The 22,521-nt window shown below is 43.8% G+C and overlaps 1 pseudogene; it reads left to right on the top strand.

Annotated features, from left to right (window-relative positions):
• The first annotated feature begins 17,476 nt into the window (after nucleotides 1–17,476).
• Nucleotides 17,477–20,022, top strand: LOC138157608 (N-lysine methyltransferase SETD6-like; annotated as a pseudogene).
• The last annotated feature ends 2,499 nt before the right edge of the window (nucleotides 20,023–22,521 follow it).

Below are 22,521 nucleotides of genomic sequence, written 5' to 3'. Positions count from 1 at the left end.
CCATCTGAAATAGATTAGGGAAAGAGCACCGAAGGAAGCCATCGGAATCCCAGGCTAAGTCTGTACTTCTAATTTGTACCCTCGATCAGTTGATGACTAATAACTAGTCTTCACATTGTATCAGTTTAACAAGATTTTCAGGGGGTGGCTAGGTTGCAGTGAATAGACCACCAGCCCTGGATTCAGGAGGACCTGAGTTCAAATCTGGCCTCAGACACTTGACACACTTACTAGCAGTGTGACTTTGGGCAAGTCGCTTAACTCCAATTGCCTTCCAAAAAGCAAAAACAAAAACAAAACAAGATTGTCTAAATCATTGGGAGAGGAGAGAGGGGGGAGGTGACTAAACCCCTTTTAACTGAAGAACATATAAACCTAAACTTATGAAATAACAGCAGAATCCAATGGACCCCAAAGATAGAACCTCGTAAAGTATCTAAATTTCCTGATGATCAAAGAGCAAGTTAATTACATACTTGCAGAATCTAGTAGTATAAATTGCATTGGTCAATAGGCTTTCTAGTTCAAAAATCTAAGAATGATACAAATATTGGGAGAAAAAGGGAGGGATGGGGGTTGAGATATCACTTAAGGAGAAAATACAGGATTCCTGGCTTCCTTACACATCTGTATGTCATATAGACAGTCTCCTCTGTTTTCCAATTATGTAAAATGAGGAATTTCCATTCTTTATTTATCCCCTCACATGGTACCTGAGCCTAGAATACTGATGTAGGGGCTAAGTGATGTGTCCAGGGTCACAGAACCAGTATGTGTCACAGATAAGGACCTTTGAACCCAGGGCTGGCTAGCTTCAGGGTCAGCTCTATATTGATTTTGCTAAACTATTTCTACCCGATGCATGGTGTCATTTAATAAATACCTGTTGGATTGTTTCATCTTCTTTCCTCTACCATCCCCCTCTTTCAGTAATAATTCTGTGGTCCACTATTGGATATATAATATTTATCATTTAAAGCCCTTGGTCTATTCCTTAAAAATACATTTTTCAGAGAAATTGATTACCTAAAATTTTTGACTACAGAATAGAGATTAGTATATTCTCCCTTCATCATCTCAAGTTCATACCATAGAAGAGCTCCCTCAACTTCCCTTTTCATTCCTCAGAATTCTTTTGCATTACCACCTACCCCTACTCTCTTCTCTTTATCAAAGAAGCAAAAGCATCCCTTCTCTTCACTAAGGTTAACCCCATGCCTGGGATCCTTTCCCCTTCTGCTAGTATCACAATATGGCACCAGCAGGCAACAAATCATCCATCTCTCCTTCATCTTCATTCTCTCCCTTTCAACAAGCTCCTTCTTACTTGCCTACACAGTCTCAAGTTTCTAAAACTCTTTAAGAAAAAAGTTTGCCCTTATCCCTTATATTCCCTCCACCTTTCAACTCACCTCTTTATCACTAACACATTTCTTGAAAACAAGAAGTCTTCACTGCAGACTCTCTCTTCAGCACCATTGACTGGACTTCCATTCTGCCTCTCCCCCAAACTGCTAAAATTCTCCATCATTCCCATTCCTGGCTCTTGTTGGCCTCTCTGAAGAGTTAGACACCATTTACCAACATCTTCTTCCCAGATGTTTCCTCTTCTTTCATGTTCAGAAACATGACACTCTCTGTTTTCATTGAATCATAGGTTCAGAGGTGGAAGGGACCTTAGAGGCTATAGGGTGCAACCCACAAATGTTACAGATGAGGAGACTGAGGCCCAGAGAGAGTAAGGGACTTGCCCAGCATCACACAGCTCCTAGATGTCTGAGGTGGGTCCTGAACGCAGGTCTTCCTGACTTTAAGCCCATGCCCTATGTACGATGCCACAACCGTACCATGCTGATTCTTATTCTATCAATCAATTGAATAAGCATGTATTTATTACCGCTGTGTGCCAGGACTTGGGAGGATGAAGGTGAGGGAGAGGAGGACAGTGTGGGATATAAAGACAAGCAATGAATAGACTCTGCCCTTGGGAAGCTCAGCCCCATTTCTGTCTAACTCACTCCTCTATTTTGGGACTCCTCGGTTCTTCCTGATTCCTTCGTGTGGGGATCCCCAGTGGTCTCTCGCGGTCTCTTTTCTTCCCTCTTTATACTGTCTTCTTTGGCAAGTTCTTTCATACTCATCACCTCACCTACCACTCGGTGCCAACAACTCCCAAATTACCCTCCAGAGTGACTGTCCAGCTTCCCAGAGAGCTGTCCACTGGGCCTCCCTGGGCACCTCAAGAAGCAAAAGATCCCTTCTCCCTCCCCAATCTCTGCCCACTCACTGATGCCAGATTCATCTCCTACACTGACCCCATGTGGCTGTTCATCCCAGGCTCAAGAATCTTCAAGGGTTCCATGTTCCTTCTACAAAAACGTCAAGCAGCTCTACCCAGAATTTAAGACACTCCACATGGTAGCTCTCTTTTTAGTTTGAATTTAAGCATCAACAATCACCAACATTTCAGGATAAAAAACCCCAACAACAAAACAAAAAAGCTGAATTTCTCTGAGGTAGTTTGCTAAGTAGATACAAATTAAATGGAACAAAGTAGTAACAAGACAGCTCTATTTGTGACCCCTTCTGTGCCTTTTGCTTTCTTTTGTGCATAAAAAAAGGAATTGTATTAAGGCTTTGTTTTTGTCTCTCACTATGCACAAATCTGTCATCTCTTTCCCCCTCCTGGGGTGGAAATCCATCCTCTTACCGAAAAATACATGCTGTCCAGCTAGATGGTGCATTGTGCCTAGATGGGAAGATGTGAGTTCAGATGCACCTACAGACACTTTCTAGCTGTGTGACCCTAGGAAAGTCACTTAACCTGCCTGCCTCAGTTTCCTCAACTGTAAAATGGGGACAATAATAACATTTACTTCAGGGGGTTGTTGTGATGATCAAATGAGATAATATTTGTACCCAGGGCCTAGTACACAGTAGGTACAATAAGTTCTTACTTCCATCCTTCCCAAACAAGGTAATGCATATCTGAGAAAACCAATCTCATTCTGCCTCAGAAATCCATTCCCCATTTTCTTTTCAGTCTTGTCTCCCATTCCTCTACATGTTCTATGTTTCATTCAGATTTGTGTCCTCTCTGTCTCTGTCCTCTCTCTGATACCTCCCTTCTTGGCCATTCTTTTCTGACCTTTTTCCCTCATAGGTCAAATAGACTAATGTACTTCCATAAACTTATATACTGTATTACAGACATTTGTGAAGGGCTCATTCTTCCAAAAGACTTGGAACTCCAAGTGGGAAGACTAGCTAAAACAAGCCTCCACCCCAGCTCTTAATACATGTGTTCTGCATATAATAGGTACTTAATTATTTACCCAATTCAAGATATGGTGACATTTTCCAAATAAGAAATTAAATAAGTTTTTTAAGAATAAAATTAACCATTATCTTTACTCCTTGACTTCAGGGAGCTATAAGGAAGATAATGAATTGTATTAATTTAGCATAAAATTATAATTATGCTGAAATTAAAAATTCCTTTCCTAAAGAGAATATATTCAAGTGCAGTATTTAAGACAAATAATGCTATGAAGTTTTAATGATATGATTTTAATGTATGATAGCTTTAGAAACTACTGGAATTTGAAGCAATTTAATGCAAGATCCAAGAGTGACTTTAAGTCATTTTGACAATGTGACTTTTTTTTTTAATTTTAAGGATTCAGTCTACCAGAGCCTTCTGGTAGAACTATAGCTGAGCAATCAGGAACAATGATTGGTATTTATATCTGAAGTGTGGAAATCAATCAGTTTAGCTCAATGATCCCAACACCTTGTGGATGATTTTGAAATCCAGTCTTTTCAATATTTAAAGATATGAGGCAGCCCAGAGGAAGAGGGCTAATTTCCATCAGCTCTGCAGAAAGAGAGGCTATTCTCCCCGGCCAAGGCATACTGCTAACTGTACCATACCTAGGAAACCTGTCTGAAGTAACTACGAGGAGATATCTTTGGAGGCGACATCATTGCTGTCTTAATGTATTGAACAGTTTTCATACCGGGTGAATAAAGGACTGGCTTTGCTTTGGTTTTGCCCCAGTGGACCAAAGGCAAGGTTGGAAGCTGCAGAGCCAAATTACAACACAACAAACAGTTCTGCTTGAGGATGTAGTGAGCCCCCTGTTGATAGATGGTCATTGATTTGCTAGGGATGTCATAGAAGGGATTTGTGTGTAAGATAGATGGCTATCTCAGGTGCCTCCCAACTCTGATATTCTATATGGTATAATAACTTCTATCATTGCTCAGCAAGCATTTAAAGCACCTTTTATGTACTAGTAAGTACTTTATAAATGTTTATTGATTAATCATTGGTTGACCTACTATGTGCCCAGAATTGGGCTAAACTGAGAATATGAAGGCAAAAAACAATCCCTTCTCTTGAGGACTTCACATTCTAATGGGGAATGGGGTCAAATTCTGACCTGAATTCAGCCATTTTTCTGCATAACCTAACATAAGCTATGTAACCTACCTTAGCTTTTGTTACTACGCAGACCAGAAGCAAAGTGAAATTTATACATAAGAAGATAGTGGACAAGAGGGAAATATGTACTCTGTCACACACGGTAAAGATATACAAGGCTATTTCTGTACTTTAAAAAGGTGATAAAATAAGCTTCATTAAATTGTAAAGCAGACATACTGAAAGTGATGGGTTTTAAACAAATGAAAATAACTCTTCTTTGTGCCTGTCATTTTTCTTTAGCTTATTCCTTTCTCTTTGCTCCTTTTCTAACGATTCAACTTCTACCTGCAAGGTGATTAACATGACCTCCTAAAAGATTTCTGGCTCTTGTCTTCCTGGATGAGGTAAGAGCCTTCAGTTGGATGAATCTCTTTTGATTTTTTTCCAATGGAGCCCCTTATTCTTGGCAGCTGTAAATAACTGGTGTGCTAAATGGAACAGAATGGATTGCAATAAAATTGACATATGCTGACCCCAAAACTCTTAATTTGATCGGGCAAATCTTCTAAATGCAGGTTTTTCTTTTCTTTTCTTTTCTTTTGCATTTTGGAGGGCAATTGGGGTTAAGTAACTTGCCCAAGGTTACACGGCTAGTTTTTTTGTGTGGGTGTTACATGTCCAAACTCGGGACTTCCTGACTCTAGGGCTGGCACTTTATTCACTGCCCCACCTAGCCGCCCTAAATGCAGGTTTTTCTGACCCAAAAGTTAGATAAACCATTATCAAGTGCAAATCTGGCTTTAGACATTTACTAGCTGTGTGACCCTGGGCAAGTCACTTAACCCTTTTGCCTCAGTTTCCTCATCTGTAAAATGAGCTGGAGACAGAAATGGCAAACTACTCCAGCATCTTTGCCAAGAAAAAACAAACAAACAAAAGGTGTAGTCATAAAGAGTCAGACTTGACTAAAACACAGAACTTGGCACAAAGTAGAAGCTTGATAAAGTGGACTTACTCATTGATTGGAATGGAATCATTCTTCTGTGTCATCCCCAAATCCTGATAGTGAACCTTAGCCACAGTTCAGTATCTTCCTCCACAGAGGTCACCTGGGTTCTCCAGGGTCTCTGCCAACAAGGGGACAAGCCAAAGCAGAAGCTACCAAGTGGTCAAGGCTGGAGGCACCTCCTGGCAAATAGACTAAGGACAGAATGCCAAGGCGCTGGGTCCGATAGAATGCTGGCTCCTTCAGAGGTGCCAGGCTTCATTTGTCTCGGTATCTCCAGCACAGCCCCTTGCAAACACCCAGACTTTAGAAATGTTTTTTGAATGATTCTGGAAATAGAGCAGCCATTGGCAGGTTGGCCACCAGGTGAATAACTAATTAAATAATTAACCAATTTTGTCACAGCAATTCATGGAGAGTATGAGAGTTTGTGCGGAGGAACTCCAATGTTCCAATCCTGGATCTCTGAAAGAGTTTCAGTACCAGATATCCTAGAGTAGATATGTCCAGGATCACTCTAGGAGCATGAACAAGGCACTGGTCTGCACTGCCGGACTCATACGAGGTGCTGAAAAAAGTTTGCTCCCTTCCTTCAGGGGCTTTCTTCCTCATCTCTCCGCTCTGGGCATCTTCTCCGGCTGCCTCCTATCTCCGTTAACATCTCCCCTTCTACAGAAAGCCTTTCCTCATCCTCCTTAATTCTAGTGCCTTCCCTGGCCCTAGATCACCACCAGTCTGTTCTATGCATAGCTTGTTTGTACAAAGTCCATCTGCCTGCTGTCTCCCCCATTAGAGCAGGAGCTCTTTGAGGGTGAGACCATCTTAAGAGTTTCTTTATAGTTCCAGCCTGTGGTACAACGAATGGCACATGTTGGAGCTCAATGCTTATTGACTATGAGCTAGAAACTGAGGAAATTTAGGCAATAAATGATAGTCTCAGAGGAAGTAAGGGGGAGGGGAAGCCCAAGGTAAGAGCCAAGAGTGGGGGAGGGAAGCTTTTCTTCGACTCTTTTCCCTTTGTCTTACCTTCCGAGCCTGAAGGAGACAGCACATAGAAACTCGAACTTCTCTCACTGGCCAAAATTCCAGCCAATCATGTAGTTCAGCAAAGCCGAGGCTGTAAAGTCTCTTAAAATATAAAACTTGCCTTTAATGCACTGTCCAAGGTCAATGCGGTCCGGGGAAGAGAACAGTTGGCAGGTTGGGGTTCACATTCCAGCTCCCCGAGGTACTGGGCCCAGAGATAATCCTTGCTTTTCATTTCCCTGGCTTCTCATTGAGAACCCAGAGCCATGGTCCTGCCCTGTAACGCTGGGGGATCTCATGGCAGGGAACAGAATTTCACAAAAGACGTGACTGGAAAATGCATAGAGGGAGGACTCCTTGGGCCAGCCTCAGGACTTGAGGGGATGGGGAAGAATAGAAGGCCTTCAGGGCCCAAGCGCAAGATTCACATACAATGGGCAGTTACTGCAACACCCAACAAGTCAGATAGCCCTGGAAAACCTGGAGTGGAGTGAGAAGGTAGGAGATGGGAGAGGGGCTGGCTCAGGGGCCTCCCAGATAGGGAAGAGTGTGGGGCAGAATGGGCGCTCTTTGAACAGGCCCATCCCTCTCTGGGGATATCTCTCTTTCTAGCTACGAGGCCTTGACCTCAGGCTTAGGCTGCAAGTGGCAGTCAGCATTTCACTTCGCCCTAATTTACCGGGAGGCTGCACCTTGTGCGCTTACCAGCCGTCCGTGATCGAATCATAATTTATTAAGTGCGGCCTTCCTGTAAGTGATAGGGTTTTAATTGTGACTTAGAGTAAGCTGGGGAGCTCAGTGGTCAGAGTGGAGGAGGAAGGGCATTGCAGGCATGGGAGGTGGCCAGAGAGGATGCCCAGAGCTGGAAAATGAGGATCTTCTTGGAATAGCTGGGAGCCTGACTTGTCTGACTGGAAGAGGAAGTGATGGGGAGTAAAGAGGATGAAAAAGGGAGGAGGGGGCCAAGTTCTGGAGAGCTTTGAGTGACAGGCAATGTCTTGTTTGATGCTCTAGGCAATAGGGAGTCATTATTGGAGTTTATGCAGTAGTGGGGTGACTTGGTTACTCCTGCATTCTAAGAAAATCACTTTGGCCCCTGAATGGGGGATGAACGGGAGTGGGGAAAACCCCAAGGCAGGCAGACCCACCAGCAGCTGCTGCAATCTCCTGGGTGGGAGGTGTTGAGGTCCTGCACCAAGGGGGCCAAGGTCAGAGGAGAGAAGCAGAAACCACAGGCCTTGGCAGCAGATATGGATGGGGGGAGGGTGAGTGTGATAGTGAACAGGACCTGAGGTATTGGGAGGATGATGGTGCCCTTGGGAAGGTGGGAGGGGGAGAGGATTTAGAGGGAAAGATCATGGGAAAAATTCCAATTCCTGACATTTTCATCCCAATTAGCATTGCCCTTAACACCCAGGATTACACTTGCAAATTCTATAGTTTAGTAAGACCTTTTCTAAACCAAATGAAATTTAAGCAATCTTCCAAACTCTCCAACCATGACTCACTCGGGAAATTTTTGGTTTCCAATATTTCCTCAAGTGCCAGTGGGAGTGAAAGACACCAGAGAAGACGGAAAGAAATCATGGACACAGTAATCTTGAAAGCCTGTTACTGCATCCACAGCCCACTGCTTGCCTTGGCCAAGTCCATCTCTCACCTCATTTACCTCATTGTAAAATGAAATAAGAGATCTGCATGACTCCTGAGGTCCCTTCCAGCTCTAAAACTATGAACTTAGAGAGATAAGGCTTCTAGGGAAGGAAATAATCCTCCCACTCCCATCCTTCTCCCTGCTTGATGAAACTGGAGATAGCCTCCTCATGAATAGGAAGCCAATTCTTGAATCCTATTCTAAAATCACTTATTCTGAACCCCAATGCACCTGCCCCTAGATCAAACCTTTCTTCTGATGTAGTTTGCCTCCCATGAATATCTCCTCTTCCCTTAAGCATCTGGAATGACCTTGGAGATTAAAGGTAATATTGTTGATTCTAGTAAATATATTTGAAATAAACATAAAGGTCAATTAAAGCTTGATCTATAATGAAAGCCTGGTTAGCTTTAACTAACAAGATCATTTTCAGTATAAAGGATTCAAAATAGGATTGGAATTCTGGAAATCAATCAATCAAGAATTTGTTGAAGCATCTTCTATATTTCAGAGACTGTACCAGGTGCTAGGCTAGACCCCCAGGCTTGCTGTGAAAGTTCCCTGGAGGGCTCTGAGCAGTAGAGAGAGGGGCAGGAAATGGTCAGAGGAAGAGGCAGAAGCCTCCATTCAAGAAACATTAGGTAATTACTATCTGTGTCAAGGAAGCAATGAAATATATTCTGACCCTGTTTTGTGTCATGGTCTCATTTGGCAGTTGGGTTAAACTGCTGGACCCCTTCTCAGAGAAACTACTTTAAATACATAAACGCAAATATTTAGGATTGAATTGAAATTAGGGTGTGACCCTTTTCCCATCTAAATTCCTGTACCTTGGGGCAGCTAGGTGGTTCAGTGAATAGAGCACAAGCCCTGGAGGCAGGAGGACCTGAGTTCAAATCCTGTCTTAGATACTTAACACCTACTAGCTGTGTGACCTTGGGCAAGTCAACCCCAATTGCCCTGCCTTACCCCCTCCAAAAAAGCAAAAAAAAAAAAATCCTGTACCTCTTGAAACCTATCTGCCCTTGAGGGTTAGGGCCCCCGAGGCACACACAAACTAATAGGTGGGGGTTCCTAGTGACAGGGGCAATCAGGAAAAAGCTCTTAGAAGACTTGGTATTTGAAGGGAGACCTGAAAGACTCCAGATCTAGGGCAGGCAGGGACCCTAAAGGTCTCTGAGTCCAGCCCCTTCATTTGACAGTCTGGAAAGTGAGGCCCAGAGCCTGGAAATGACCTGCCCAGAGCCACAGAATTATTAAGTGTCTGAGGCAGGATCTGAATGCAGATCTCCCTGATCCCAGGTCCAGGACTCAACTGCTTATAGCCCCAATTGTCTCCTAATCAGTTGTGCCAAGATGGTCAGAGGTGAGGAGAAAGCCTTCTACACAGGGAGAGACAGGAGCTGAAATGTCATGCCATGGGAGAGGCAGGTCTGGCGGGGGTGTAGAGCCACTCTGAGCTCAGATCGGCAGAAGGAGACAAGAAGGAACCTCGGGGGCTTTCACTGAGGAGGTCATTGCAGCAGATTGGGCAGACACAGACATGGAAAGAGCTGGACGCCCCTTCCCATCTCTGAGCCCAGACAGCATCTGCTGCCCGCTGCCCCTTGGCTCTCAGCTGAGCTCGGCCGAAGGGGTTCACAGAGACGGAGGCTGTGGCCACAGGGGCTCAATCCCAATTCGTGGTTACCACAGCATGGCATTGTACCCTCAGATCTTCATTCTGCCAAATGGCTTGGAAAGGACCTTTGTGACCAAATAGAAATGGAAATGCTTGAAGGCTAGGCCAACTTCAACAGGAAATTTACGTATTTTCTGTAAACCACAAAATGCATTTCAAAAAGTGTAAATGGAAGCCAGAGGGTCTGAGCCCTAGACTGAGGGACACCAGAGGCCACCTGGGCCAACCCCCCCATTTTATAGATAAGGAAATGGAGGCTTAGGAGGGGCTCATAAGTCTAAAGTTGAAAGGGACAACTGGTCCAACCCACCTTGGGCCCAGGGAGCTAAGGGTCTTACTCAAGGACACACGGATAGTATCCACGGCAAAATTTGAACCCAGGTCCCCCAAATGCAGAGTTAATACTCTTCTTTACTACACCATGTTGAATTCAAATAGAGTGTTGATGCATGGAGCTCACAGATGATGGCACTGGGATGGCAAATGATGGCCGATGACTCTGATGGGTTAAAAAAAATGCTGGTGCTGGAGTCAGAAATTCTGGGCTCAAATTCTGCCACCAGCTTCCTAGAGAAAAACTACGGGCAAATGCTTAGCTTTCCTTAACCTCAGTTTCTCAAATGGAGATGATGAATTGGGGATAATTCTCCTCTGACCCTCTCTCAAGTAGACTATGAGCTCCTAGCGGAACCCAGGACTGTTCTCCATGTATCCATCGCCTAGCACAGTGTTGGGCACACAGTAGGTGCTTCATAAAACTTTCATGACATGCTTTCCCTTCAGGAGTGGTATAAAAGGTCAAATGAGATAATAAAGTCATAAGAGGTAAAGTGATGTAAAAGATGTAAAACCCAATATAAAGGTTAGCTGTAAACCAACCACAGCATCATCATTCAATTCAACAAATATCGATTAAGTGCCTTCTATGTGGCAAGCACTGTGCTAAGTGCTGGGGGCAGGGGAAAGGCAAAAGACAGGCCTGCCCTCAAGGAGCTTTTAATCTAACACATACAGACAAATCTATACAAAGCAAGGTTTATGCAGGACAAATAGGAGACAATTATCCCAGAGAAAGCACTGAATTCAGAGGGCTTGGGGATGCTTTCTAGGGAAGGTGGGATTTTAGTTGGGACTTAAAGGAAGCCAGGAGGAAGAGTTGAGGAGGGATGCAAGGCATGGAGGATGGGCAGCCAGAGAAATGCTGCTGCTAAGAGCCCAAGGCTCTTGTTCATGGGACAGTCAGCATTCCAGTCACTGGATCAAGGCGTGCTGCTGTAAGAAGCCTAGAAAGGGAGACAACTTTGGATACCAAAGAGAGCGTTTTGTGCTGGCTCTTGGAGGTAACATGGAGTCATTGGAGTTTATAGAGTGAGGGGGTCAAGGGAGCTGACATGATCAGATTTGCATTTTAGGAAAATCATGTTTTTAACTGAGGTCTATCTGTTTCTTCACTGCTGAAGGGAAGTCCTGGTATGGGAAATTCCTTGTAAACTATAATTCATATCCTCAATGGAGCTTCCCTGGGCACCGAGGAGCTCAGTGGCTTGGCCATGCTCTCATAGCCATGGTGTGTCCAAGGCAGAACTTGAGCCCACGTCCTCTCAACTCCAAAGCCTATCCATTCCCAAGTTTATCCACAGTTTTATGATACATTATTACAAGTGGAGGGGGTAAAGTTTGTCCAAGCAGGGTCTAGTTCTGCCCATGAAGATGCTTAAGAAGCCTACTTTTGGACAGGCAGTGTCAGGGTGGTAGATGGGGAAGCAATAATACAGAGGGATGGACCGGCCAATGGAGGGCCCAAGTCTGCAAGCCCCCACTAGCATGAAGTACCCCAGGACTGACCCCTCACTGGCCAGTCCACCCATCTCTATTTTTATGATGTCTCTTTCTGTCCTAACAATAACAAAAACTACATGCCCCTGATGTATGACTCTCAGTTATAGGAGGGTATCATTGGATCTACATCTGGGAGGCAGATATGGAAATGTCTTTCCTTTCCCATTGCTTGAAGGACTGTTCATTAGCTGCAGTGATCAGGCCGCACTCCCAGGAGATCATCCTTCATCCCTCCAAAGCTCTTTCTGCAGGCAGCGGTTAGCAGGGAGAGGGGAGGAGGCTATGGCCCCCCAAAGCCCTCTACCCCCCTCACTCCACCAAGCCCATGATATTGAAGCCTAACAACCATTTGCTGGGGGAGAAATGGCATCAGAAACAAGGGAAGCATCATCTCCCTTTGCTGCCTTGAGCTGCCAGAGTTGCTTGGGCCAGCAAACCAAGGCATCTTCACTGCCAGTGAAACCCCTGCCAACACTGTACTCTGTTCTCCAAGGACTCATCTTGTCTTTCTGTAACAGGCTTGCTTTTGAATGTGGAAGGAAAGGGGTGAGATAGATGTAAGGAACAGACATCTCCTTCTCTGTGTGTCTGAGTGTAGATTCTCTCTGTGTGTGTATGTGTCTCTCTGTCTCTGTCTCTAGTTTAGACACAGACAAGACTCAAAGAGCCATCACTTAGACACATTTTAAACCCAGTTCCCTCACTAAAATATGGGCCTAAGCTCTCATGAAGAGTAATTACTACCATTGGCAGTGGCCCTCCTTGTATGTTTTTGATTGGGTTTTACAAGCAGTATAAATCACAACAGCATACGTAAGCTTACAAAAATTACAAAGCCTAGATTCAGACTTTATATACCAAATTCTGACATAACTCCTGCCACACACATGAAAGGAAAGCAATCATACAGTCTCAGAGTTGTGGACCTCCGTTGGACCCGCTGGAACCAGAGGCCATCGAGTCCAGCCCATTCTGAATCTCCCCTCTACACCATCCTTGACCAGAATCTTTGTTACAGACCCGGTGAGTCAAGGACCACTCATTTCACTCTTTAAAACAGCTATGTTCATGAAGACTGTGTTTTGCTCTATACCAAGCCTGTAGTTGCTGATTTGGATCTCCCATCGTTATCCTGCTCCTGGTTTCATCCTCCGGAGCTTGGCACACTGATTCTAATTTATCCAAGTAGCTCTTCTAAACTTTCTCTGAGGTTCCTTGTCACCCTGCTACACCTGGTTTCCTGCTTTGCTGCCTTCCTGTAAAGTGGATTGTTGGGAGCCAAAGAGGCCTGAGCCAGGACTTCAGATAATTACCTTGATATCAGTGGACCCAAATATCAATGACCTCTTGGTCAAGTTAGCTCCAGAGTTCTTTTGATATGGGTTACACTTATAAGGATGTTATTTGAGTTCTGAGACCAACAGGCTCTGCCCCAAGACTTTAGTTGCTCAAAACCAAAATATTTGAATTCTTCGGGGGTCAGTTCCTATGCAGATGTCCTTGATGATGGGCCTCTCAAGATCATCCTTTGTAATGTGACTGCATATGAAAGGAGTTAACTGGCTCTTCCTAAGGCTTTCTGCCACCTAGAGAACAAAAGCCTTACTGCCCTGCTACTTCCAGGATGTGACAGACCAAGATAGTGGTGAGAATACTTGAGTCCCCTTCCTTTGTCTCATTGCTCTATAAAAACCTTGTGCTAAGAATCAATAAATGGAGTTCATCGTTCTTCCTTGAACTACCCACACGGCCCGGTCATTTCTTATCCATGTCTCTGTATCATGCTAAGTGCTGGACACGGAGGAGCCCACGGCAGTTGATCATTTGTGATGGGCACATTGAAATGTGTTAACAATATCAGCTTAAGACTAAACCAAATTCCTTGTTTTGGAATTTGAGAATTTTCACAATCAGAATCTAGGTGATCTTTCCAGACCATATAGATATTACTCATTATCACTTACTCTATTGTTCACCAATTGTTTTTATTATTCTACCCAAGAAATTCCCTTTCTTGTCTTTATGAGTTTGCTTTGGTTGTGCCCTATGCCTGGAATGAACTCCCTCCTCCCTTCCCCATCTTAAAATCACTAGCTTCCTTCAAAGATCACTTCAAGCACTCACACTTACCTGAGGCCTTTCCTGACATGCACAACTGCTGATTCTCTCCCCGCCCCCTCCCTGCTCTGATGCTGAAATTGCCTCTCATTAACTTTTTATTATATATTCAGTTATATGAGAACCTGTTGTTTCTGCCGAAGGAAGGTAAGCTCCGGGGGACTATAAAGACTTTTGTCTTTGTGTCTCCAGCACCTTCCTAACACAGTAGGTTCTGGCACCTAACCTAGACTGGTCTTTAAAAATAATGACTGATGCTTTTTTGCATGATTGTTACTCCCAAATAGCATGGTCTCCATACATTCTTCCCTCATAACAAAGAAATGAAAGAAAACAAATGAGCATGCTGATTGTGTCTGATAGTGTATGTTCCATTCCATACCCATGGTTCCCACTTCCCCATCGAAAGGATGGTAGGAGGCTTCTCCATCAGTCTTTGGGCATCAGTTTTGGTCTTGACCTTGATTAGCTCTGATCTGGTGTCTCATCTTTTGATGCTGCCTTCCTTTACATTATTATGATCTCCAAAGCATAACCTCAAAGCGCTAAATTTACCTTTGAATAGTTCTGAAATATAATGAGCATTTACTCTAGAGTATAGCAAAATCACTTCATTTTACTGATTTGGAGACTATTGAAGAGTCCACAAATACAGATCAGTTTTGGGAAAGGAAATGGTTCAATTGTAAGGCAAATAAATAATCAAATTACAAATAATTATACAAAATACAAATAATGATTACAAATAATCAGTGAGGAAAAACAATTATTCAGGGCTGTTTGGCTGACCTAATCTAGGTCACTTCAAACCTACTCTCTTGTTCTTGTTCAGTTGTGACTGACTCTCCATGACCCCATTTGGGGTCTTCTTGGCAAAGATACTAAAGTGTTTTGCCATTTCCTTCGCCAGCTCATTTTACAGATGAGGAAACTGAGGCAAACAGGGTTAAGTGACTTGCACAGGGCCACACAACTAGTAAGTGTTTGACGCTAGATTTGAACTCATGAAGAATCTTCCTTGTTTCAAGTCCAGTGCTCTGTCCACTGCCCACCTAGCTGTCCTAAAACCTGCTGACCTACTTTGAAAAAAAAAAAAAACAAAAACACCCAGGAGGTATAAACAGAGATCAGCCTTTGAGTTGGAGCTAAAAATCTGGGAAATTATGGGTTCTTCATGGCCTTGGGCCAGCCCTGTCATTAATTCTCAGAGCCTATTTCACTGGGCTGTTGGGAGGAGATGGTTTCAGAATTCCAGCAATGGGAGCCTCAGTCTCGGGGGCTCATTATCTCTACTTCAGAAGCGAGGTCTCCTGGTTCAAGGTCTCTGTGCCAAAAGGAGAGAGGAGACGATCTGTTTCTGAGCCTTTTTCAGTATCTAATCTGAGAGCAAAAAAAGAGAGCGACCTTTCAAATAAATCAAATCATCCAAAAAAACCCACACACAGAGCCCCAAGAAGAACTCTTGGTCCCACACAGTCTTTCATTCCCTTAAGTATAAATCTTTCCAAACACCACAATTACTTTCCAGAAATGGAAGATTTTTTTTTTTGCTTTTTCCAAGGCACAACCCAAAGAACTTACTTTTCCCCCAATAAAAACAATGCCAAGAATGAATTTTTTAAAGGGAGGCACCCACTTAGGACTTAGCACTGTTCTATTCACAGATTCTGATAAATGTCCTTATTCCATCTCCAAGTTACAGTCGCTGGCCAGAATCTCTACTTAGGCAATATTCACACCCACACTACATTGATTTAGATACAAAGCATTATCAAATCTGACATGCTCTAGGTGAAGTCAGATTTCAATGTCCAGATCATTTAAATTTCAGGGTGGCCAAGTAGAAAGAATGACAGACTTGAAATCGGGCAACCTTGGGAGCAAATTCAGCCACTGAAATTTACTAGCTCTACCTAAGCTGCAATTTTCTCACTTTTAAAATTGAGACAATTCTCACTGGGCTGTTGTGAGGTTCAATCAATCAATCAGTCAAGAAGCATTTATTCAGTGCCTACTATCCCAGGAACTGAGTCAAGTGTAGGGATGCAAAGGAAGGTAAAAACCCAACCCCAGCCCTGAAGGCACCCCCATTTTTATGGCAGGAGTAGGGAAGAGGGGAGAGAAAACATGCAAACAGCTATGTTCGTGCAAAATCCATGCAGGGTAAATTGGAGCTAATCTCACAGGACAGGCACTGGGATAAAGGGTGCCTGTGTAAGGCTACTTGAAGAACCCTAACCCTCTGACTCTTTCATTTGAGAACTGAAGGAAGGCAGGAGGTAGAGAATTCCCAGCATGGAAGACAGTCTATGAAAGTGGGCAGACATGGGAGCTGGAGCCCTCGTGCCAAGAATAGCAAGGAGACCGGTCACTCAAATACAGGCATGTATACCAAATGTTTTATAGCTTATAAGCTATAGAGTAATAACACTTATGATAATAGTATTAATATTATTTAATCACTGGTGTCATTAATATTTTTTCCCTTATTTTCTTTCTTTTTAATGTTGTGGTCTGGGGGTGCTGACTGGGTGTGGATTGGCTATCTCCCTCAGGGTGCTCCCACATTCGGCTTGGTTCTCTGCTTTCATGACCTACTAAAAAGCAGGCTGATACTTAACAAATTAATCAGTGGGGTAGTGTACAATATAACTTGGCCGCCAGTAAGGGGTTCTTTCAAACTACCAGCCACGTACCATCCTCAGGAGTTATACCATGGGCATACTTTGACTGTACTATTGACTAGGAACATGGAAAAAGGAGACTGAAGCCATTCCAGAGTAGGAAACATTGGGGCAGAGTGGAGAGAATGCCGACGTGATGTCAGAGGACACAGGTTCAAATCTGTATTCAGCCACTTAGCTGGAGTGACCTTGGGTGCTTGCACATCTCCCTGGGCTTCAATTTCCTCCTCTGTAAAATGAGAAGCTTGGAGGAGGGGCCAGCAAGGTCCCTTGCAGCTCTCAATCTAGAATCTGATGGGATTTTAATCTGATTCTGTCTGTGGTTCCATTCCCAACATTTGAACAATCTGTTTTCTGCTGATCAAATTTGTTAATAAGGTTTATTGTTTCTGTTCTGTCGTGTGAATTGTAAACAACTCTTCAGGACCTCCTCTGAGGCTTTCTTGGCAAAGGTGCTGTAGCTATTTGCCATTTCCTTCCCCAGTTCATTTTACAGACAAGAAAACTGAGGCAAACAGTGACTTGCTCAGGGTCACACGTCTAGTGTCTGAGGCTGGATTTTAACTCAGGAAGATGAGTCTCCCTGATTCCATCATGACTCTATCCACTGTGCTGCATAGCTGCCTTTAATAAGGCTTAGACAGAGGACTTTTTACCAGCAATGAGATTAATTAAAACACGTGAAGTAACTATAAAAGAGTCAGACACATAGCAAAGCTGTCAAGAAAATGTCCCTGATCATCTCCTCCCATAATCCTCCTGGAGCGCCTGGGGCATTGGGAAAAGGATTAAAGGAAGGAATGACATGTTTGAAACTTGTCAAGATTGACTCAACAAGCAGCCTGAGAAAACAGGAAAGAAGTCATGGGGATCCCTCAGTTTCTGAGCTCCTGGGATTTCAGGGCAGTTACAATCCCATTCTAGTCTTGCTCTCGTCTGATCTTCTGTCATCAGTCTGTCTTGTATGAATAGGATCATATGATCACCCCCACACACACACACACAGAGTATTGGTGTTATATGTTCTTATACACAAGGCATGAGTCTGCCTGAAACTGTGGAAAGTGATCTGGTCATTATCAGCCATAAATATGGTACCATTGTCCATTGTGCCACTCCCCTGCCCCAACCCCAATCTCTGCAGCTCTATAACCAACTTGTAGTGATGGTTATGGCCTGCAGTTTTCAGGACCACTTGAAGAAGAAAAGGAGGAGGAGCAGCTTAATCCCCTTATGACTGCCCCAACTGCTGATATCCTGAACCTTGTGGCCAGCCACAATGCCAGTCTGGCATACTCTCCAGAATTATCTAAGAATGGTAGCTACCCAGTCAATTCCCAGAGGCCAAGAGATCTTTAACACCTATGGCCAGATGGCTGACTGGCAACTGGTCCCTGTGTATGACTTTGCTGAACCATATCCTGGGACTAGATGATGCAACTAATATTCAGATAGTGACAGAATGTGCAATGGTCCTACAGGGAACCCCACCTGAGGCAGAGAGATGCCTGATGCGTGAGCATTGAGATTTCCTGCACCAACTGGAGATGGCTGGTGCTTTGCATGCCAGCAAAGCAATCAGGGAATTCAAGAAGCAAGATGGCTTGGAGGAAGATGATGGTGAGGAGGACAGCCTAACACTGTCTTCCCAAACTCAGAGCTTCATGGAAGACATTCCTCTGAAACAGTGCCCTGCTGATCCCGCAGGCTTATGCCACAGACTTAAAAAGTAGACAAAAACTGCTTAGCAGCAAGGAGACTGGGGCCAAATGTCTCTGGAAGAAAGAGCCAACCTTGGGGGCAGCTAGGTGGTGCAGTGAAGAGAGCACAGCCCCAGAGTCAGGAGGACCTGAATTCAAATCCAGCCTCAGACACAACACAAAAACTAGCTGTGTGACCTTGGGTAAGTCACTTAATCCCAATTGCCCTCCAAAAAGCAAAAAAAAAAACAGCCTTTTAGGTCCACTGAAAGCAGAAGAGTATCTCGTATCACATATTGGAACTGACCAGCTCATAGTCTCTCACTTGATGCCTCGGTCTCCATCCCTCCTCAAACCAAGGAAGAAGATGAAAAACATTTGCTTCTCAAGAAGTTATGTGGGTCTTCTGGGAACTCCCAAGGTCTGGAGTTTTACTGCTGTGGTTCTGATTCTATTCATCCTTTAGGAAATTTCTTAGTTGAAAAAAATTGAGAGAAAGAAAGGAGGAGGAGGAAAAAGGGGAGGAGGGGGAAGAAGGGGAAGAGAAGGAAGAGGGGGGAGGAGGAGGGGGAGGAGAAGAAGGAGGAGGAGGAGAAGAAGAAGAAGAAAACAAAGAAGAGAAAGAGAGAAAGGAGGGATCATAGGTCTAGGGCTTGAAGATATCTCAAATTTTTAGTCTAGTCCTGCGGTTTTACAGATGAGGATACTGAGGCACAGAGAGGTTAGAGATTTACCCAGGACTTCATAGTTAATAAATGCCTGAGGTGGAATTTAAACCCAGGTCTTTCTGACCCTACATCTAGAGTCCTGTCTTTTAGACTATGCAGCTTTTGCACCTTGGCACCATCTCCACTCTGGACTACACTATGACTAGCACAAACCTCCAGGATCTGTTCCAATTTCCGCATTGGGCAGTTCAATCCTGGCCACAGTTACAGACCCTCAGCAGTCATAGTGGAAGCTTTGAGCACCCGTGGTTAGGGACTGCCTTGCTTCTGCTCTCAGAAGGTTTTCTAGTCCCAGTCACATGGAAAGAAAAAAAAAACCCAGAAATTTCTCTCCATGGAAACAGTCAAGGAGTGAGAATCAAGCTTCTCAGGAAAATCCTCACTATATCCTGATCTGCCCAGCAGTTTTGCCTTTGTCTCAGACTCATGCTCAGGTTGGTTTGATGTTTAGATGTGCTGTATGCCCTCTGAGGCCAGGGCATGGAGCTGAATCAGGGTGCCAGCTTAAGATAGGGCTCTTAAATAGCCCTCTGGAATGCGGTATAACTTTGACCCTGCCAAAGGAACACAAGTCTTGCCGGGTCCTACCAAAAAAAGAGCCTCAAGGTGTATGTCCAGAGGTAGATTGTCTAACCTTCAAGCAAGAGTCCAGAGCTGAATCCTCTAGGCTGAGCCTGGGGTGGTGACTGCAGATGATGGATCTTTTGGTCAAAGCTACCCTTGATGACTTTGCATGGCAGAGGCATTTCTGTTATCTGCTTGGGTGGAAGGATTACTTGCACAACCTTGGGCTACTGAAGAGATGTGGATATATTCATTCCAGAGGACCTATCTGCTGACTGACAGGGGGCATATCCAGTGTGCTGAACAAGACCCCCAACCTTGGACATAGTTTGTGTAGATTTGTTCCGAGGGTTGGGTGTTCTTCAGCAGAGAGATTGGGCAGAAGGAAGAGAAGATGAATGCTTATTCAGTGAAGGAAGAAGTTTAGCTTTCTTCACAAATACAGATGAAACTTTGCATCTCTGCTCAGTCCCCACTGCAATGTCCCTTCATTCTCTTTAATTAGCTTGTTGACATAAGTCAAGGAGAAGAAGCTCCTTGGGTCTTGTGTTCCCTGCAGGGACATCCAGCCTCAGAATATCATTGGAGACTAAAAATTGTAGCTCACCTAATGAAGCACTTTCCCTCATTTGCAAGGCAGCATGTTAGGGTGTCTATGGTTGTTCAGAGTAAGCTATGAAGTAAGTCATTTTCCTTTTTAAAGGCAGAAAAGAAAATGTCAAGTCAGAAAGAGCATTTGGTGGGGGGTCAGGAGATAAGGGTTCAAATGGGGAGGGGCAGCTGAACTGGATGGCACCAGCTTGTACAGACTCTCAGGAACTGATTGGGAAATTTTCAACACAAGAATTTCGACCTCGGAAATCAGCAAATGCTACAAATCAGGACTTTGTTGTTTTGTTGGTTGTTTAGACTTGAGAAAATGACGGGGAAAATGCTAGTGATGAAGATTACACCTGGAAAGTGTCATGAGTACATTTTTTTCCTGCCGAAAAGCCAGTTGTTAAACATTTGCCAGTATACCCTGGGTTTAACTTTTGGCTCTGTCACTGCCTGTGATACCTTGGACAAATCACCTCCTCTCCATGGGGCATACATACATACATACATAGACAAATATCTTGATGTATTTATATATCTCATATGTATTATTCATCTGCTTCTATCTCTACCTATATATGTACATACATTTATGTGCAACATGGATGTTTGTGTATTATATATGTGCAATATGTATGTGTATAGATACATAGATATACATATAGGCATATATACATATATGCACACATTCAAACGTTTCCTTGGCTTCTGCTGCTACCTCAAGAGACTATCCTGTTTCTCCCTTTTACCTCTTTAATATTTCAGAAGAGTTTTTGTCTACATTTGCTGCTTTCTCTTCATTCCCTTCACTTCTTGTCAGTTGACTTATTTTTCTATCATTTTGTTGAGCCCATTTTCTATGGGCATTTTTCACAGACTTTCTAATTACCAAATCCAATGACTTTCAGCTCCATCTTCATTGTCTCTGAATTTCTCTATACTGGACATTATTAAGCAGTCTTTCTTTTGGGGAATTCCATTCTCCCTTGTGTTTCCTAGTACTACAATCGACTATTTCTCTTTCCACCCCCATAACTACTTTTTCCTCCATCTCTTTTGTCAGATTGTATTTTTTCCCCTAAGATCTAAAGGGAGGCATCCTCCTAATCTGTGTCCTTAGTCATTCTCCTGCCTTGTTTCCCTTTAATATCTCCCTTGGTGATGTCATTTGCATCCATGGCTTGAACAGTATTACCCCTTCATAGGTGATTTCCCAATCTTTCTCTACTCCTGACTCTCCTGTACATCAGACTCAACCCCCTTCTAATAAATCCCTCTACCATGATGTTCTACCAGAACCTTAAGCTCAGTTCACTCCAAACTAGACTTCAACAGTAGTCCCTGGATCTACTTCCCCTGACAGCCTTGTTTCCATTAATGACACCACAATTCTCCAGACTCTTGACTAGAAATCTCAGAGATGTATTTGTCTCCTCCTCTCCCTTGCTCTCAATAGTTTACCCATCACATCCTTCCCTACCTTTCCATTGCCACCATCACAGAAGTCAGTGGAGTACAGTGGGAAAAGCACCAGGTCTGAGCTTGGAGGACCTCAGTGTGAATCACAGGGCTTCCTCTATTTGTACGAGTGATTTCCTCATCCATGAAATGGGAGGGGGCTTACATGAGATGATCTCAAAGGTTCCATGTAGATCTAAAGCTAGGCTCCATCTTCCCTTAGTTCAGGGACCCACTCACTCTCAGCTTGATTATTGCAAAAACTTCTTAACTGGGATCACTTTCCCTTTACTTTCTCTGTCTCTCTGTCTGTCTGTCTGTCTGTCCATCTCTCTCTCTCTCTCTCTCTCTCTCTCTCTCTCTCTCTCTCTCTCTCTCTCTGTGTGTGTGTGTGTCTCTGTCTCTCTGTCTCTGTCTCTCTGTCTCTATCTCTCTATCTCTCTCTCTGTCTCTCTCTGTCTCTATCTCTCTATCTCTCTGTCTCTCTCTGTCTCTGTCTCTCTCTCTCTGTCTCTCTCTCTCCCTCTCCCTCTTTCTCTTCCTATCCTCCAATCCATTCTATACAATGTTTCCTGATTGATCATTCCAAAACAAAGCTATGAGTTTCACATTTTTGCTCTGAAATATTCAATGGTTCATCATTGGCTAATGGAAAATGTCTAAACTCTTTAGTCTGTGATTCAAAGCCATTTGTTACCTGGCCCTAACCTCATTGCATGCCACCCACTCTTTCTCTCCAATCAAATTGTTAGCTTAGTTTAATGGAAAGAGAAGAAGGACAAGAGTCTAGACTCAGTTCCTGACTTCACTACTCGATATGTGATCCTTGGGCACAAAATTCTGTCTCTGGGCCACCCTTTCCTTATCTATCAAATGAGGAGGTTGGAACAAATGACCTTTCCCATCCCATCTAGCTCTTAATGTTATCTGTTAAACTGTGTTAATCATTCCTTCCAAGGGCATCTACCTTCATACCTTGGTTCTTGGGGCTGCCTCTGACTGGAAGCTACTCGGTAAGGAAGAGGAGGAGGAGGAGG

This window comes from Petaurus breviceps, unplaced genomic scaffold (genome assembly GCF_028583685.1).
Source record: "Petaurus breviceps papuanus isolate PSGF00001 unplaced genomic scaffold, PetGlider_PUasm1.0 173, whole genome shotgun sequence".
In the NCBI taxonomy this organism is placed as follows: domain Eukaryota; kingdom Metazoa; phylum Chordata; class Mammalia; order Diprotodontia; family Petauridae; genus Petaurus; species Petaurus breviceps.
This window is presented reverse-complemented; position numbering and strand designations above follow the sequence as displayed.